Source organism: Mobula birostris, chromosome 22 (assembly GCF_030028105.1).
Source record: "Mobula birostris isolate sMobBir1 chromosome 22, sMobBir1.hap1, whole genome shotgun sequence".
Classification (NCBI taxonomy): Eukaryota; Metazoa; Chordata; class Chondrichthyes; order Myliobatiformes; family Myliobatidae; genus Mobula; species Mobula birostris.
In genome coordinates, this window is record NC_092391.1 from 44,918,997 (window position 1) to 44,934,310 (window position 15,314).

Consider the following 15,314-nt stretch of genomic DNA (forward strand, 5'->3'; position numbering starts at 1 on the left):
GTACCATTTTCCGGATGGCAGCAGCTAGAACAGTTTGTGGTTGGGGTGACTCAGGTCCCCAGTGATCCTTCAGGCCCTTTTTACACACCTATCTCTGTAAATGTCTTGAATAGTGGGAAGTTCATATCTGCAGATGTGCTGGGCTGTCCGCACCACTCTCTGCAGAGTCCTGCGATTGAGGGAGGTACAGTTCCCATACCAGGCAGTGATGCAGCCAGTCAGGATGCTCTCAATTGTGTTCCTGTAGAAAGTTCTTAGGATTTGGGGGCCCATACCAAACTTCCTCAACCATCTGAGGTGAAAAAGGTGCTGTTGTGCTTTTTTCACGCACAGCCGGTAAGTACAGACCACCTGAGATCCTCAGTGATGTGTATGCCAAGGAACTTAAAGCTGTTCACCCTCTCAGCCCCAGATCCATCAATGTCAATAGGAGTTAGCCTGTCTCCATTCCCCCTGTAGTCCACAACCAGCTCCTTTGTTCTTGCGACACTGAGGGAGAGGATGTTTTCTTGACACCACTGTGTCAGGGTGATGACTTCTTCTCTGTAGGCTGCCTCATTATTACCGTATTTGAGATTAGGCCAATCAATGTATTATCATCAGAAAGTTTAATTAGCAGATTGGAGCTGTGTGTGTTTGGTTTCTCCAGTGTAGGGGAGATTGTACACTGAGCACTGTTCGCAGTGCACACGGTGTAGGTAGGAGGGATTACTGTTTGGGTGTTTTTGGTTTGGCACAACATTGTGGGCCGAATGGCCTGCTTCTAAGTGCAGGTGATTCGCTGCTTCAGCTGGAGGAGGGAGGGTGGGTGGGTCCTGGCGGAGATGGAAGAGGAAGCTGGGAGTCGCTCCCCTTGGAATGCTGAAGGTAGAGGGAGCTGATGTTGCATTAGACGTGGCATCACACTGATAAGGGCAGGCTCCATCAGAATGAAGATCAAACGTGCTGGGACGGAAGCTGAGGACCAGGGAGCTTCACCTTGTCCTGCGACGGAGAGGAAGGGGTGAGGGCAGGGCTGTGGGAAATGGAACAGTCCCAGCGGAGGATCTTACAGAGGAGGAGCCCATGGTTGAGGATCAAGGCTCACTGGAAGAGCTGGAGTGACGAAAGTACAATGAAGCTGGGGAATGGGGGTGAGGGAATGTGTAGGCAGGATGCCTGTGGGTTACTGGGCTTGTAGCAGGTCCGAGTCGTAACTGAGTCTAGCAGTAATGAGGTTGAGAGAGAGAAGGGTGGAGGCAAACATCGACTGTGAGAATGAGACCTGGTGTAAACTCGCAGGACGGTGATGAATCATTGTGGTGTATAAGAGAAGGAAGCAACAAAAACCGTCAACGTTTCTGGTTAAAAATTATTAGTTGGAACCTGAAACATTAACCATTCCTCTTCCCACAGAGACTATTCACCTACAGAGGCCTTCCTGCAATGCCTGCTTTATTTTAAGCCGTTTTTTCAGAGCAGCTTGATGTCAAAGGGCAATGGCTCTTGACGTATGAGCTGCGGTCACTGGGAACTGTACAGAGGACGGACTGGACTTTGAAGCCCGTCCTCTGTAAGGAGCTGGTGAAGCGATCCACGAAAGGGCCAGGGCTGCCCCTCTCGCCCTCATGGGGACCAGAAGCAACCTGAGCTGGCGCATTGACCTGAAGCAGGCAGAGGAGGGGAACGGAGACTGGCACGTGAGAGGGTTGTGGGAAATGCTAAAGCAGAGATACCCAGAGGGTGGACGATGTCCACTCTCCCTGTCCAAGCTGAGTCAGCAGCAGATGGAGAGGGCGGTAGGATGGACAGACAGTGCGCGTGTGGGTGTGTTTTATCTCTGTATACGGCACCCTACTCTAGAGCGGGCAAGGCCAAATGGGGAAGGAAGACTGGTTACCAAGGAAAGTTACCTGGTTCTTACATCGTTTAGTTAATGCGTGAGATGATGGGGCTATCGGGACTTTGAGACTTTTTTTTTACTGTGCCCATGTCTGCTCTTTATCAAATTACGGTATTGCTTTGCACTGTTGTAACTGTATGTTATAATTATGTGGTTTTTGTCAGTGCTAGTCTTGGTCTGTCTTGTGTTTCTGTGATATCATACTGGAGGAACATTGTATCATTTTTTAATGCATGCATTGCTAAATGACAATAAACGAGGACTGAGTGTCCTCATAATCTAAATGATGGTACCCTTACTTCTGGGGCGGCATCTATAAAGGTGTCTCATGTGAGCAGCTCTGATAGTGACCATCAAGTACTCCTGTTTCAGTCTGCTACAGCCGACAACCACAACTACCTCTAAGGTCTGTACAGTTAGCAGTGACGGTTTGATGCAACGAAACAATCAATCGCTACTCAAAATCGACGGAAATAGATCGGACTCTGGTCGCCAGCGTGTTCTCCTTTAAGGTGCGGCAGAAGAGAGGCTATCATGCTGGACTGAAGGTGTGTTTAAGAAATTATGGCTTTCGACTCCCCGTACTGAACACCTTGCTGGCAAATGTACTGCCTCTGGTCAATAAAATTGAAGATCTCAGAGCTAGGGTGTTGTATCAGAGGGATATTAGGACCACTGGTGTATCTTTTATTTCACGTAACCTTGGTTAACCCCTTCTATCCCGGGTGCAGTGATTCAGATTGACAGGTGGACAACATACAGCCAAGGTAGGACGGCCGTGTCTCTCAAAGACAGGGGAGGAGGAGTATGCTTTATGACCATCTCCTTGTGGTGTACAAACATGGTGGTGTTGTTCCAGTGCTGCTCACCAGACCTGGAACACCTCACAATCAAATGCCGTCCGTTTTACATGCTGCAGGAGATTTCAGCGATTACTTTGGTAGCTGTGTAGATTCCACTGCAGGCCACTGTCAAACAGGCTCTAGACAAAACCGTGCAATGTGACCAACAAGCATGAAACAAGACGTCCTGATGCCTTCCCTGTTATTTTGGGGGATTTTAACAAGGTCAGTTTGAAAAACTCTGAATAATTATTACCAACAAATTACTTGTTGTACCAGAGGAACCAACACACTGGACCACAATTATACACCATCAAGAGCGCTTACTTACCGTGCCATCCCACACCCACACTTCGGAAAGTCAGATCACCTGGCTGTACTGAGTATAGGCAGAGGCTGAAGACTGCAGCACCTGTAGTGAGGACCAAAAAGGTTTGGACAAGGGAAGCACAAGAGTGCTTACAGGACTGCTTTGAGTTGGTGGACTGGACTGTATTCAAGGATTCATCTTTGGGTCTGAATGAGTACGCCACATCTGTCACTGACTTCATTAAAAGCCACGTGGATGAGTGTGTGCCTTCGAGAACTTACCATACATACCCAAATCAAAAGCCATGGATGAACCTGGAGGTTTGCAGTCTGTTGAGGGCTAGATCTTTATCAATCAAGTCTGGCGACCCAGGTCTGTACAAGAAAACCAGGTATGACTTGCGGAGGCCATTTCAAGAGCGAAGAAATGATTCTGAGTGATGTTGGAGGTGATATCAGTTGCTCATCGGCTCTGACAGGGTTTGCAGGCTATTCCAATAAAGCAAAACCCAACATCATGAATGGCAGTGATCTTTCACTCCCAGTCAGGCTCCGCACCTTTTAAGCAACACACATCAAAGTTGCTGGTGAACGCAGCAGGACAGGCAGCATCTGTAGGAAGAGGTACAGTCGACGTTTCAGGCCGAGACCCTTCGTCAGGACTAACTGAAGGAAGAGCTAGTAAGGGATTTGAAAGTGGGAGGGGGAGGGGGAGATCCAAAATGATAGGAGAAGACATGAGGGGGAGGGATGGAGCCAAGAGCTGGACAGGTGATAGGCAAAAGGGATATGAGAGGATCATGGGACAGGAGGTCCGGGAAGAAAGACAAGGAGGGGGGGACCCAGAGGATGGGCAAGGGGTATATTCAGAGGGACAGAGGGAGAAAAAGGAGAGTGAGAGAAAGAATGTGTGCATAAAAATAAGTAACAGATGGGGTACGAGGGAGGAAGATCTAGCCCTCAACAGACTACAAACCTCCAGGTTCATCCATGGCTTTTGATTTGGGTATGTATGGTAAGTTCTCGTGGCTTTTAATGAAGTCAGTGACACCTTTTATGCTCGCTTTGAAAGGGGGAATAAAACTGCAGCCCTGGGGATCCCTGCAGCACCCGATAACTCTGTGATCTCTGTCTCGGAGGCCGATGTCAGGCTGTCTTTCAAAAGGGTGAACCTTCGCAAGGCAACGGGCCCTGATAGAGTACCTGGTAAGGCTCTGAAAACCTGTGCAAACCAACTGGTGGCGGTTCAAAGATATTTTCAACGTCTCATTGCTACAGTCAGAAGATGAAATCATCTTCGCCTCACTGACAATCAAACCGGTGCACAGCAGGGATGTGTGCTTAGCCTACTGCTTTACCCTCTCTACACTCATGGCTGAGGCTAGGCACAGCTCAAATACCATCTATAAATCTGCTGTTGATACAACCATTGTTAACAGAATCTCAGATGGCGACGAGAGGACGTTCAGGAGTGAGATAGCTGAGTGGTGTGGCAGCAACAATCTTGCACTCAACATCAGTAAGACCAAAGAACTGACTGTGGACTTCAGAAAATGTAGGACGAGGGAACCTATAGCATTCATCATAGAGGAATCAGAAGTGGAGAGAGTGAGCAATTTCAAGCTCCTGGGTGTTAATATCTCTTGAAGACCTAACCTGGACCCAACATATTGATGCAGCTATAAAGAAAACAAGACAGTGGCTATATTTAATTACAAGTTTGAGGAGATTTGGTTTGTCTTCTAAAACACTTGAAAATTTCTACAGATGTACTCTGGAGAGCATTCTAACTGGCTGCATTACCATCCGGTATAAGAGGGCTACGGCACGGGATTGAAGTAAGCTGCAGAGAGCTGTAAAATTAGCAAGCCCCATCTTGGGGCTCTGTAGTATCCAGGTCATCTTCTGGGAATGGTGCCTCATAAAGGCAGCGTCCAACATTAAAGACCTCCACCAGCCAGGACATGCCCTCTTCTCATTGTTACCATCAGGAAGGAGATACAGAAGCCTGAAGACACACACTCAGTGATTCAGGAACAGCTTCTTCCCCTCTGCCATCTGATTCCTGAATGCACGTTGAACATATGAACACTGCCTCACTACTTTTCTTTATTTCCTATTTTTACACTAATTTACATATACATATACTTATTGTAATTCATAGTTTTTTTCCCTCTATATTATCATGTACTGCATTGTACTGCTGCCGCAATGTTAGCAAATTTCACAACATATGCTGGTGTATTAATCTTGATCCTGAAACCTGAAGTAAACGTCAACAAAGACAAGCCCTGGGTCTATAGTGTAGCATGATGCAGAAGGAAAAATTATCTCCTGCTTGGAGACCTGGTATGAGGAGCTGGACCTGTATTTCTCCCCGAACAGGAATTACTAACACAGGAATGAGCAGATAAGGTTCCAAGGAAAAGCCACTTCAGAGGGTTCCACTGCTCTAACTTGGCTAGGAATCCAGGCTTGTTAATTGGTAGTTGAATAGGTTTACTAATGTCACACATACCAAGATACAGTGAAAAGCTTTTGTTTATGTGCCAGTCTTGTATTTCCGTTGAGGGAGTAAAAAGGAAAGCACAAGTTCAGTGCTCCATTTGATATCAGAGAATGTATACAATATACGACCTGAAATTCTTACTCTTCACAGACATCCCCAAAACAGAGGAGACGCCTCAAAGAATGAATGACAGAAAAATGTTAGAACCTCAGAACCCCCTCCCCCCCCCACAGAAACAGCAGTAAAGCGTCAACCCTCCGGTAGAAAGCATCACCCCCACCCCTCACCACCCAGCATACAAGCAAAGCAAACCCCTCAGAAACCACCAGAAACCACTCCTCATTCTAACAGTTCGAAATCCCACAGGCTCTCTCTCTCTCTCTCACGAGGGAGAGAGAGGCATCACTCCCTCCACGGCAAGAGGGGAGGCCAACAGCTTGCTGCTTCGATGATAGTACAGTGCTACAGTTACAGAGCACATACGGGTAGACAAAGTAAAGTTCAAGGGTCACGATAAGGTAAACTGAGAGATCGAAAGTTCACCTTCATCCATTCAGGGCTCATGGTAGGATAGAAGTTGCCCTTGAGCCTGGAGCTTTTGGATCTTCTGTGCAATGGAAGGGGGAGAAGGGAGAATGACCAGAGTGGGTGGGATCTTTGATCACGTTGGCTGGTTTCCTGAGGCGGCGGGAAGTGTTAGCAGAGCTCAGGGAAGGTGGGCTGGTTCTTGTGATAGGCTGAGCTGTGTTCACAGCTCTTTACGGTTTCTTGTGATCTTGGGCAGATCAGTTGCCTCACCCAGCTGTGAAGCATCAGCATAGGATTCTTTCTTTGATTAGGGATAGTCAGCATGGTCATGCCTGTTTGAATTCTTCAAGAATATGACAAGGCGCATTGATAAGGGAGAGCAGTGGATGTGATGTATATAGACTTCAGCAAGGCATTTAAAAGGTTCCTCATGGTAGGCTCATTCAGAAAGTCAGGGGCACGGTATCCAGGGAAACATAGCAGTGTGGATTCAGAATTGGCTTGGCCCATAGAAGGCCGAAGGTGCCTGTAGATGGAGTGTACTCTGCCTGGAGGGCAGTGACCGGGGGTGATCCGCAGGGATCTGTTCTGGGACACCTGCCCTTTGTCACTTTTACTTATGACTTGGATGAGGAAGTGAAAGAATGGGTTCGTAAGTTTACAGGTGACACAAATGTTGGTGGAGTTTTGGGTATTGCGGAGGCTTTTTATTTACTTAGAGAATTGGCACGGCGTAGGCTCTCATGGCCCTTCAAGATGCGCCACCCCAGTAACACCCAGTTCAACCCTGGCTTACTCACGGGACGGTTTGCAATGACCAACTAACCCACCAAGCCTGTGGCGGGAAGCCGGAGAAAACTCCAGCACTCCACAGGGTTGGCACACAGGCTTCGGAATTGAACTCTGAACTCCGACATCCCAAGCTGCGACAGCACCAGGCTAACTGCTACGTTACCGCGGTGCCCGTTGTAGGCTCCAATAGGACATTAACGGGACGTAGAGCTGGGCTGAGAAATGGCAGATGGGGTTCAACCCAGAAAAGTGTGAAGTGATTCACTTTGGAAGGTTAAATTTGAAGGCAGCATATGGGGTTAATGGCAGGATTCTTGGCAATGTGGAGGAACAGAGGGATCTTGGTGTCCACATCCACAGATCCCTCAGAGATGCCGTGCAAGTTGATAGGGCTGTTAAGAAGGTACTGTATATGGTGTGCTGCCCTTCATTAGTTGGGGATTGAGTTCAAGAGATGCAAGGTAGTTGCAGCTCTATAAAACTCCAGTTAGACCACACTTGGAGTATTGTGTTCAGTTCTGGTCACCTTGATATAGGAATGGTGAGGAAGCTTTAGAAAGGGTGCAAAGGAGATTTATCAGGATGCTGTCTGGTTTAGGGAGCATTTCTTAGGAAGATAGGGCTTTTCTCTTTGGAGAAAGGAGGGATGAGAGGTGACTTGATGGAGGTGTACAAGACAATAAGAGGCATAGATTGAGTGGATAGTCAGAGGCATTTTTCCACAGTGGAATGGCTTATAAGAGGGAGTATAATGTTAAGATAATTAGAGGAAAGTATATGGGGGAGATGTCAGAGGTGGGTGTGTGGAACACCCTGACAGAGGTGATTGTAAAAGTAGGTACATTAGGGACAGTTAAGAAACTCTTAGATAAGTACATGGACAATAGAAAAATGGAGAGCTTTGTAGGAGTGAAGGGTTAGATTGAGCTTAGAGAGGTTAAGGGGTTAGCACAACATAGTGGGCTGAAAGGCCTGAACTATGCTGGAATGTTCTATGTTCTACGTAAGGATCAGCTGTGCAGTGACAGTGTTGCAGCTTTGTCTGAAGCTAAGCTCTCTGGAGGGAAAGGAGCAGCTTCACGCAACCTCTCCCAGACCAGATCATGCTGAGGGAACCAGCCTTCCAGTAAGTTTGGCTTATTATTGTTTTGCATGGCATTCACACCTATCAGATCAGTCCATCAAGGTAGTGAGTGCAAGGCAAAAGCATTAACTGCATGCAGATTAAAGGGTTACAGTTATACAGGAAATGCAGACACCACAACGAGATGGACTGTGAGTCAAGACTCCATCTTATCATGTCTGATAACTGTGGGGTAGAAGTTGTCGTTGAGCCTGGTAGCATGTGCATGCAAGCTTCTGCAACCCTGCCCAATGGGACAGGGAAGAACAGAATGTCCAGCTGAACATAGAGCATAGAATAGTACAGCACAGTACAGGCCCTTCGGCCCACAAAGTTGTGCCAACCCTCAAACCCTGCCTCCCATATAAGCCCCCACCTTAAATTCCTCCATATACCTGTCTAGTAGTCTCTTAAACTTCACTGGTGTATCTGCCTCCACCACTGACTCTGGCAGTGTATTCCACGCACCAAACACTCTCTGAGTAAAAAACCTTCCTCTAATATCCCCCTTGAACTTCCCACCCCTTACCTTAAAGCCATGTCCTCTTGTATTGAGCAGTGGTGCCCTGGGGAAGAGGCGCTGGCTGTCCACTCTATCTATTCCTCTTATTATCTTGTACACCTCTATCATGTCTCCTCTCATCCTCCTTCTCTCCAAAGAGTAAAGCCCTAGCTCCCTTAATCTCTGATCATAATGCATACTCTCTAAACCAGGCAGCATCCTGGTAAATCTCCTCTGTACCCTTTCCAATGTTTCCACATCCTTCCTATAGTGAGGCGACCAGAACTGGACACAGTACTCCAAGTGTGGCCTAACCAGAGTTTTATAAAGCTGCATCATTACATCGCGACTCTTAAAATCTATCCCTCGACTTATGAAAGCTAACACCCCATAAGCTTTCTTAACTACTCTATCTACCTGTGAGGCAACTTTCAGGGATCTGTGGACAGGTACCCCGAGATCCCTCTGCTCCTCCACACTACCAAGTATCCTGCCATTTACTTTGTACTCTGCCTTGGAGTTTGTCCTTCCAAAGTGTACCACCTCACACTTCTCCAGGTTGAACTCCATCTGCCACTTCTCAGCCCACTTCTGCATCCTATCAATGCCTCTCTGCAATCTTTGACAATCCTCTACACTATCTACAACACCTCCAACCTCTGTGTCATCTGCAAGCTTGCCAACCCACCCTTCTACCCCCACATCCAGGTCGTTAATAAAAATCACGAAAAGTAGAGGTCCCAAAACAGATCCTTGTGGGACACCACTAGTCACAATCCTCCAATCTGAATGTACTCCCTCCACCATGACCCTCTGTCTTCTGCAGGCAAGCCAATTCTGAATCCACCTGGCCAAACTTCCCTGGATCCCATGCCTTCTGACTTTCTGAATAAGCCTACCACGTGGAACCTTGTCAAATACCTTACTGAAATCCATATAGATCACATCCACTGCACTACCCTCATCTCTATGCCTGGTCACCTCCTCAAAGAACTCTATCAGGCTCATTAGACACGATCTGCCCTTCACAAAGCCATGCTGACTGTCCCTGATCAGACCATGATTCTCTAAATGCCCAGAGATCCTATCTCTAAGAATCTTTTCCAACAGCTTTCCCACCACAGACGTAAGGCTCACTGGTCTATAATTACCCAGCCTATCCCTACTACCTTTATTGAACAAGGGGACAATATTCGCCTCCCTCCAATCCTCCAGTACCATTCCCGTGGACAATGAGGTCATAAAGATCCTAGTCAGAGGCTCAGCAATCTCTTCCCTCGCCTCGTGAAGCAGCCTGGGGAATATTCCATCAGGCCCCGGGGACTTATCCATCCTAATGTATTTTAACAACTCCAATACCTCCTCTCCCTTAATATCAACATGCTCCAGAACATCAACCTCACTCATATTGTCCTCACCATCAAGTTCCCTCTCATTGGTGAATACCGAAGAAAAGTATTCATTGAGGACCTTGCTCACTTCCACAGCCTCCAGTCATATCTTCCCACCTTTATCTCTAATCGGTCCTACCTTCACTCCTGTCATCCTTTTTTTCTTCACATAATTGAAGAATGCCTTAGGGTTTTCCTTTACCCTACTCGCCAAGGCCTTCTCATGCCCCCTTCTTGCTCTTCTCAGCCCCTTCTCAAGCTCCTTTCTTGCTTCCTTATATTCCTCAATAGACCCAGCTGATCTTTGCTTCCTAAATCTCATGTATGCTGCCTTCTTCCACCTGACTAGGTTTTCCACCTCACTTGTCACCCATGGTTCCTTCACCCTACCATTCTTTATCTTCCTCACCGGGACAAATTTATCCCTAACATCCTGCAAGAGATCTCTAAACATCGACCACATGTCCATAGTACATTTCCCTGCAAAAACATCATCCCAATTCACACCCGCAAGTTCTAGCCTTATGGCCTCATAATTTGCCTTTCCCCAATTAAAAATTTTCCTGTCCTCTCTGATTCTATCCTTTTCCATGATAATGCTAAAAGGCCAGGGAGCAGTGGTCACTGTCCCCCGGATGCTCACCCACTGAGAGATCTGTGACCTGACCCGGTTCATTACCGAGTACTGGATCTAATATGGCATTCCCCCTAGTCGGCCTGTCCACATATTGTGACAGGAATCCATCCTGGACACACTTAACAAACTCTGCCCCATCTCAACCCTTGGAACTAATCAGGTGCCAATCAATATTAGGGAAGTTAAAGTCACCCATGATAACAACCCTGTTATTTTGGCACCTTTCCAAAATCTGCCTCCCAATCTGCTCCTCAGTATCTCTGCTGCTACCGTGGGGCCTATAGAAGACCCCCAGTAGAGTAACTGCTATTGGGAGTAGAGTAGCTGGGTGGGTTCTTCAATTATCTTACTTCTATATTTATTGCAGATTATGCTGACTCTTTATCAAGGTAGTAAGAGAAATGATGGAGTGTATAGAGGGAAGGTACAGTTTGTCGAACGAACAGGAGAGCCAGAGTGTAGTACTGCTAAAATAGGGAAGAGGAAGGAAGGTGTGACAGGGAGGGTGATGGGAGTGGGGAGGGCGCGGTGAGGAATTTTCCATCACTTGGGCTGCAGGTCTGTCCTGATCAGTAGTCTGTCTTCATGGAGCATCTCACTAAACTGTTGTTGTCGTCCAACAGAGCACTGGGGTCCCGTAAGTCGAAGGGATGGTCCTTGGCAATAAGGCAGGCCCCGACACCTCGCCTATGTCTGTAAACCCTCTATCCCCTACACCCCTCCACATCTCTGTCCCCTACCCGCCTCCTAACTCTGTAACCCTTCCTTATCTCTGTAACCCCTCTGTCCCCCACACCCCACCCTATCTCTATCCCCGACACCCCTCCCCATCTCTGTCCCCTAACCGCCTCCTAACTCTGTAACCCTTCCGTATCTCTGTAACCCCTCCGTCCCCTACACCCCTCCCTATCTCTGTAACCCTTCTGTCCCCTACACTCCTCCCTATCTCTGTAAACCCCCCTGTCCCCTACACCCCTCCCTATCTCTGTAAACCCCTCTGTCCCCTACACCCCTCCCTATCTCTATCCCCTACACCCCTCCCCATCTCTGTAAACCCCTCTGTCCCCCACACCCCTCCCTGTCTCTGTAACCCCTCTTTCCCCTACACCCCTCCCTGTCTCTGTAACCCCTCTGTCCCCTACACTCCTCCCTATCTCTGTAAACCCCTCTGTCCCCTACACCCCTCCCTATCTCTATCCCCTACACCCCTCCCTACCTCTGTAAACCCTCTGTCCCCTACACCCCTCACTATCTCTGTAAACCCCTCTTTACCCTACACCCCTCTTTGTCTCTGTAACCCCTCTGTCCCCTACACCCCTCCCTATCTCTGTCCCCTATACCCCTCCCCTATCTCTGTAACCCCTCTATTCCCTACACCCCTCCCTATCTCTGTAACCCCTCTGTCCCCTACACCCCTTCCTGTCTCTGTAACCCCTCTGTCCCCTACACCCCTCCCTATCTCTGTAACCCCTCTGTCCCCTACTCCCCTCCCTATCTCTGTAACCCCTCTTTCCCCTACACCCCTCCCTATCTCTGTAACCCCTCCACTCCATACACTTCTGAATTCCTCTGGACAAGGCCCTTTGGTTGAGCCCCCTCTCTCTCATTGATGTCTATGATATCTGCTTCTGAGCTCTGATTTTAGAGAACATCAAAAAAGCTGTAGATGCTGGTGATATGGTTGCTATGCGCGAGATAAAATCTGCTTAACCCAAAGCCAAGGAGTTTAACCTAATTTAACTGTCCCTATGTTGTCGTTATGTTGTCATGTGGTCTCTCCATGTCAGACATATTTCCTTTATTCCACCTTTTCTCTCACTCTGCCTCTCCCTCTCCCTCTTCCCCCCTCTCCCTGCTCTAAATTGAAATATTAACTGTTCCTCTTTCCACAGATACCCCTCACCTTATGTTATGGTGTCCTGGCACCTCTGTAGCACAGAACAAGGCAATGGAATCTATTGAGAGCATGCATACTCCACCATGAATATACCATTCTGATCCTGAAATGACCCCCCCTCCAGGGCCAGTCTAATTCTTTCTGAAAGCCCTAATTGATCTTGTATCAGAGTTTCAGATCATTACTGCAGTCCATAAAGAAATACATATTTCTATATCTTTATCTATCTATCTATCTATCTATATATGAGGGGTGATTGATAATCTTGTGGCCTAAGGTAGAAGGAGTGAGTTATTAACTTCAACATAAACTTTCTGCATAATCACTCGAAGAGTTGAACTGCACGTGCATGTAACAAGAGCTGTATAACTCATCTCCTTCTACCTTAGGCCACGAACGTATCAATCACCCCTGCTGTGGACCACTTTCTGGAGGTCCAAGATGCCGACTTCTACAAAAAAGGGATCCGTATGCTCCACGACCGCTGGACTAAGTGTGTAAATGTAGGAGGGGACTATGTTGAAAAATAAATGTGCTAGGTTTTCTAAAATTGACTCCTTCTACCTTAGGCCACAAACTTATCAATCACCCCTTGTATATTTTTTTTCGTCTTGCGTCCTCTGCACTTTAAATTCCCAGGAACAGCTCCTCTGCATTTCTGAACCTATGTTGCTCTTGTCCACTTCAGCCCCACCTTCCCTTGATCTGCTTTGCTCCACTAAGGACATCCAGAACTTCCCCATCTGACTTTAGTACTGAAATTCTTCATTGCTGGAATCCTTCTGGAACATCTCTTCACCTCCTCCAAGACTTCCCATCCTTCCCACATTATGATGACCAGATTGGGAAGCATAACTTCTGTTCTGGCCCAACCAGAGGTTTATAAAATTCACTCTAATCTCCCACCTTTTGTGCTCACTGTCTCTAACCAGGCTCCCAAGTGCTCCATCAAAGTGCCCTACCACTCTCGGACTCCATAGACACACAGATCTCAGCTCCCTCTGTTCCAAGACTCGATTCGGAAACATCGGATTCCAGATACCTTTGTCCCTCCAGACTATATGGGGAGATTGACAATGGAAAGCAGCAACAACTTTAAATTCCTAGGTACTAACATATAGGTCGACCTGCCCTTGGCCCAGCAATTATAAGGAAAGGACACCGACGCCTTTGCTTTCTCAGAAGGTTAAGGAGATTTGACATGTCACTGAACACTCCAACAAACTTCTCTCTAATGCACTGTTGAAATCATCTTGACTGCTTGCATCTCGGTCTGGTACGGCATTTCCAGTGCAAAGTTCAAAATTCAAAGTACGTTTATTATCTATGTCTGTATACATTACACAACCTTGAGATTGGTCTCTTTACAGGCAGACACAAAACAAAGAAACCCAAAGGAACCCATTCAAAGAAGAGGACTGTTGAACACCCAATGTGCGGAGAGGAAAAGGAAACACAGGTTGTGCAGGCGTTAAAAGCCAGCAAATAGCATTCAGAACGGAAGTCCATGGAAGAGAGCCCGTCTACAGACACGAAGCCACAGACCCTCAGAACTGAGTGAATTGTCACAGTGCAGCCAGCTGACTGGCCCGTTCCTTGCCTCACGCCCTGAGCTGCTTAAGTCAGTGCAAAGTGTTGTGGGCTCTGCTCAATACATCATGGGCACGTCCCTCACCACCACTCGTAGTATCTACACCAGGCACTTCCTCAAGAAGGCAACATCCCTCATCAAAGATCCCCATGCCATCTTCTTGCAGCTCTCATTGGACAGGAGGAACAGATGCCTGAAGACCTACACCACCAGGATGAAGAACAGTTGCTTCTCTTCAACCATTCGATTGTTGAATCAATCTCCCCAACATTAATCACTACAGTGGAATGACACTGTGACCAGCTTGCTCACTTTGCAGTGGAATGGACTTTCTCTTTGTCTCTATAGTGTCATTTCTTGGAAAATTGTGTACGGTTTATGCTTAATTAATGTTTTTCTTATGAATGGTGCTTAGCTAATAAACCATACTGCTGCAAGTAAGTTTTCATTAAACTATGCATACCGGTACTTGTGGAAATGACGAGAAGCTCAACTACAGCAGATAAGTTACAGAGCTTTCATTAGGAGTGGGAAAGTGGAAACAAACAAGTTAGTTTACTATTGTGGAGGGTGGTGGAGGGATGGATGGGTCGTTGAGAATGAGTTTGATAAGGGAAGGGTTGATTACAGGTCCCACTGTCGACGGTGTTGGTGGTTGATGGGTGAAGGGATGAAGTTAAAGAGCAATAAAATGAAGATCAGAGATTTCCCAAGACATGAAATCAAAAATGAATGTTGGAATTCCCCAGCAGGGAATTCCCCAGCAGATCAGGCAGTGTGTGCAGAGAGAAAAACAGTCTGGCAGTGCGTGCAGAGAGTGAGAGTTCGACATTGTGGGCAGAGAGAGACAGTGAGGCAGTGTGTGGAGAGAGACAGAGACACTCTGGAAGTGTGTACAGAGAGAGAGAGAGTGAGAGTCAGGCATTGTGTGCAAATGGAGATAGTGTGGAAGTGTGTACAGAGAGAGAGAGAGAGAGACGGACTGACTGCCTGTTCGTATAGAAAGCAAGTCAAGCAGAGTGTGCAGAGAGAGACAGTCTGGCATTTGGTAGTGTGTGCAGAGAGAGGCAGTCCAGCAGTGTGTGCAAAGGGAGAGTGTGGCACTGTGTGCATAGAGAGAGACAGACTGGCAGTGTTTGTGCAGAGAGACAGTCAGAGAGAGTGTGCAGAGAGACAATCAGGAAGTGAGTGCAGAGACTGCAGGGGAAGAGTCTGACAGTGTCTGTCTGTATGACTGTCATAGTCCGGTCCGTGTGATCTTTATTCCGGTTCATGATCTGGTTCGTGGACTCCGGACTCCAGGTCTTCCGG

General features: G+C 47.4%; 1 long non-coding RNA gene across 1 annotated transcript in view; it reads left to right on the plus strand.

The window, feature by feature from the left end:
• The window catches only part of LOC140186169 (uncharacterized), a 48,967-nt gene extending 34,545 nt beyond the window's left edge, over positions 1 to 14,422 (plus strand). Inside the window, exon 3 of the long non-coding RNA XR_011882799.1 lies at positions 13,783 to 14,422. This is a non-coding gene — a long non-coding RNA (uncharacterized lncRNA). The remainder of the gene's footprint in view (positions 1 to 13,782) is intronic.
• The last annotated feature ends 892 nt before the right edge of the window (positions 14,423 to 15,314 follow it).